The sequence below is a fragment of the Saccopteryx bilineata genome, chromosome 8 (genome assembly GCF_036850765.1).
Source record: "Saccopteryx bilineata isolate mSacBil1 chromosome 8, mSacBil1_pri_phased_curated, whole genome shotgun sequence".
Taxonomy (NCBI): Eukaryota; Metazoa; Chordata; class Mammalia; order Chiroptera; family Emballonuridae; genus Saccopteryx; species Saccopteryx bilineata.
In genome coordinates, this window is record NC_089497.1 from 23,180,793 (window position 1) to 23,185,678 (window position 4,886).

Here is a 4,886-nt window from a genome sequence, read left to right on the forward strand (position 1 = left end):
TTTGTATGGAAATAATACAATAATAGATAAATAATAGAAGAATAAACTGTGCTTTGGGTACTCACAAGTATAAACCTACTTTTGCTCTACCCTGTATTTAAAAGAAATAAGAAGGTAAATTTCTAACTAAGAATTTTCAAATTCCATTAAGCAATTTAATTTAAAGTAATGGAAAAATAATAACCAGATCTTATTTTGAAATAAATAAAATGATATAGTTTTCCTTAGAGTAGGAGTAAGAATGTCCTTGATATTTTGCTTCAGGCAGTGGAGAATATTTAATTCTTATGTACATAAATGTAACTTAGATTAGAACTTCTTTTATTTTACTTCCCTTTAGTTTAAAATCCTAAAGATGAATGGAGTCAGAACAGCTGCTTCATCCTTTCTGAAGCAGATAATATTAAATGCCTACCAGGAATTTGGCCCTCTATGATTACACTGGCAAATATATATTTCTCAAAGGAACCAGTCAATTGAGACCATATTTCAGAAACATATGAATTTTAATAATCTCAGGTTTAAGCTGAATTAACCAACTAGGTGAAGACAGCTCTAGCCATTAACTACAATTTGCTAGAGTTCCCATCTGCCAGGTGGTGTAGACCAGATCTCAAATAAAGGAAAAAATATGTATCAAAAAGTTCCATTTGAAATTGAACTGTCCCTTTGCCACATCTGTGAATGCAAATGTATACTTAAAATTTTCTATGTTATAAATCTCAAAGCCCTAAGCTTTCACTTGCATGATTAACAACGAAAACAATAACAAAAATTTCCAATTTTTTCCTGGTATCTTCATCAGGTATCTAGCTATCTGGAGAGGTGTGTATGTGTGACTATCTATGGGTTGTTAAGTTGCCATTTAATAGATTGTGGTGCTTGCGGCATTCAAAATCCTTTGCCATAATGTTATGTTATTTAACAATTATTTATTATTTACTATAGCAAAATATAACTCTAGGTACTGGATATTATTAAAATCAAGATGATAAAGGTTCCTGGCTTTCTGTTTCTACTGTAACTGCCTTCATCGTTTTTCCAAATTATTGGTACTGTTAGTCTTCTGTTTTCACTGTTATCTAAGCATGGGCTACTAGTACTGCTACCAATATATGGGCTCCTATGCCCCAACCACTAAGTTTCCTATCTGCTGCTCCTCGGTAACTGAAGACCTATTCTGGTTGGTTATCTACGTTCTCTTTCTCTACTCAGGTCAAAAGAAATTTTCTTATGCCTCTTAGGACAAGTTCTTTCAAAGAAATTTATTATATCTGAGCTCTTGCACCCTTAATGACACATTTCTTTCTTTTATGCCAGTGGTCTTTAACCTTGACTATGGATCAGAATCACTTAGGGAGATGTTTAAAAGATACAGATTTTCTGGTTCACTTCATGTTTACTGAATTAGAGTAATTAATAACAAAACCCAAACATCTGTATTATTAAAAGTCTCTTCAGATGATTCTGATGGATGTAAAACTTAGCCTCATATTTCACATGGTCTCATTAATCCCTTAAAGTCTGAACCCTGTTGCTCAGTTTCACTCACTCTAACAAAATATTCATGTGTTTGTTTTTGGCTTGCTTATTTTAAGACTCCAATTTTCTTTTCTATTCTTCTGACCCCTTATGGGGAGTCTCAGTCCATCAAGAGAGTTTGAATATGCCCAAGCTCTAATTGTAGATAAATACAAGTTCATTCTCACAGGGCTCTAAAAATCTGAAAGTTGTGTTTCACATTTCTATGTCCTTGGGCTGGGACCAACATTCCACATAAGTACAAGATTTTTTTCCCCACTATTTACTAAAAATACAAAGACTAGTGTGCATAAAATACAGAGAGAAACTCCAGAGGGTGTTGTGTAAAACCCAGGAAACTAAATGAATGTCATCTTCAACTCAGCCAAATATAGTTACTCATAAAATTTCTGTGGGAAAGAAGATTATTAGAGATAAAGATAAAAATTAAGACATTAATCTAACAAAAAATCTTTATATTTGTCTAAACCTCGCATCTGGAAATACGAATTTATCTTTGAAAGGATGATGGTGGTAAGTCACACATGCTGATACACAGCCAATTGGATTCTAATCCTGGCAAAAATATATTCTATCAGGGTGGCCAGGCTGGTCTTTAATTCTGAGGGCTAGTTTCTTCTTTCCCTCACTGGAGCAGAAATGCTAGGAGTAGCTACCTTAGAGGGTAATTCTGAGTATTAGTTAAGAAATGCACATTAAACATTTAATGTAGCACTTCACATTTTTTAAGGATTCAAGAAACTGTTATTGACACTAAAATCATTATCATGACTAAATATATAAAATTAGAAGTCATAGATAAGACTTCTTTCTGGGTAAGTTCTACAATCAAAGTTATCATGGCATGTGCCAATAAGCATGTTCTTTCAAAGGTCATTATGCAACAGTTACAACTTTTTTTCCCCTTTTCTTGTCTATGTGTATGTATTCTTTCAAGCTCTCAAGTCGTCATAGAAAGGCCTGTTCTTACCTGAAGTAAATATATATATGTATGTGTGTGTGTATTTGTGTGTGTGCGCGCGCGTCACTTTCTTCTGGTTTAAATATCAATCATATTTGTATTTGCAGACTATGTGTGAGAAGATACAATTCACAAAATGCTTCTGTTCACAGTCTCTGGTTCAATTAGATCTTAAGAGTTTACTGAGTTTTTCCTGGATTCATATTTTGAAATTTTTATTTTAGGCAGATAAAATTCTATGACAAGTTCTGTTGTCAAAAGACCTTCAAATAAATCTTATATAAGTCAATATAAAGGATAATTTTAAATTTTAAATAATGTAAATTTCTGCTATGAAAGCACATAGTTATACATAAAATCTGAGAATTTTAAAATATATACATCAGTTAAAAATACCTTAGTAGAAATAAAAAAAAAATGACTGTCAATATAATTATCTGACCTCATTTATGAGAGTTATAAGGAAATTAGCCTATCTGACCACTACCTATATCTAAACAGTTTTGCTCTTCCTCTCGCAGTCGTTCTTGTGAGTGACATCGTCTTTAAAACCTGTGTGGCATTGCCTGATGCATCACTATGATACCTAGAGAAGACGGGGCAACCTGAAAGTCCAGCCACTTCCTGAAGATCATCCACTTCTTGGATAATTATCCAAAATGCTTCATTGTGCGCACAGACACTGGGCTCCAAGCAGAGGAGACAGATCTGCAAGTCCCTCCGCGGAAAAGCTATGGTGTTAATGGGTAAAACACTACAATCCACAAGGTCATCTGAAGACTTCTGGAAAACAGCCCAGCTCTAGGGAAACTGTTTCGTCACATCCGAGGGAATGTGGGCTTTGCATTCACCAAGATCATGGTGCTGGCCAATAGGGTGTCAGCTGCCCCTCCCCCTACCCGAGCTGGAACCACTGATGTGTATGGTCTTGGTGCCAACTCACCACACTGGTCTGGTGCCCAAGAAGACTTCTTTCTTCCAGGCTTTTTTCATCACCACTAACATCTCCAGGAGCACAATTGACATCCTGAGTGATATGCAGCTGATTAAGACTGGAAGCGAAGCAGGAGCCAGCATTCAACTCTTCTCCTTTGAGCTTACCATTCCGGAAGTACTCGGCACCACAGAACTGCATGCCTCCTTCCTGGAGGCTGTCTGCAGTGCTGCCAGTGTGTGTGCAGATTGGTTACCCAGTTATCGCCTCAGTATCTCTTTCTATCATCAATGGGTAGAAGCAGGTCCTGCTTCGTCTCTGGAGACCTAACACCTTCCCACTTGCTGAAAAGGTCAAGGTCTTCTTGGCTGACCCATCTATTTCAGTGGCTGCCACCACTGCTATTCCTGCGTCTGCAGCAGCCCCAACCTAGGAGAGAGCAAAAGAAGGGCCCAAACAACCATATGAGTTTTGGTCTCTGGCTAATAAATAACAAAAAGCAAAAGCTCAACCAGCTTTATTTGTAAAACAAGGAAATAAAGGCTTACTTCTCTTTAAAAAATAAAGTGTAAAACAGGTTTGAAAGCTGTCACTGCATCACTCACTGCTCGATACCCAATTGAAAACGGTCTTTATGACACAGGCATTGAGCTGAAAGAATATGCAGTACAGTCTTTCTTCGCCATATCGCGGTTCACCTCTCGCGGTCTCACTACATCGCGGATTTGAAAATTGTATATATCTAATTTTGTATCGCGGATTTTTTTTTGCTATATCATGGGATTTTGCAGTCTATAGGCATTTTTGTATATTTATTATTTTAATTTATTTTGTGGTAAAATAAGCAAAATAAGTGTGGGAAAGATTGATAACAGTGTGAGAAAGGTTTATAAGAGTGTGGGGAGGGTTTATAAAACCTTAAACTATATATAAATAATAAAATGAATATAAGGTTGCTACTCTGCGGATTTTTGTTTATCACTGGCAGGGGGTTCTGGAAACGAGCCCCAGTGATAGAAAAGGGACCACTGAAGTTAATGAAATCTTGTATGTGTACCTTATTTCTTTTTGAACATCAGTCTTTTTTTTTTTTTGTAAGAATAAGAGTCTGTTATAAAATTCTGAGCATAATTGTTATAGGTGAGTATGTGTTTCTTTCAGAAAGTCTGCAATATTATAAAACTTGAGTACTTTTTTAAAATTTTTATTTATTTATTAGAGATGAGAGAAAGAGACAGAGAGAGAGGGAGAGAGAGAGAGACAGAGAGAGGAGAGAGAGACAGGGGAGAGGAGCTGGAAGCATCAACTCCCATATGTGCCTTGACCAGGCAAGCCCAGGGTTTCGAACCGGCGACCTCAGCATTTTCAGGTCGACGCTTTATCCACTGTGCCATCACAGGTCAGGCCAAAACTTGAATACTTTTAAATAAAACTTTGTTTTATACTATA

The 4,886-nt window shown here is 36.3% G+C and overlaps 1 pseudogene; it reads left to right on the forward strand.

Annotated features, from left to right (window-relative positions):
* Positions 1-3,082: 3,082 nt before the first annotated feature.
* LOC136311644 (large ribosomal subunit protein uL10 pseudogene) lies at positions 3,083-3,870 on the forward strand (annotated as a pseudogene).
* The last annotated feature ends 1,016 nt before the right edge of the window (positions 3,871-4,886 follow it).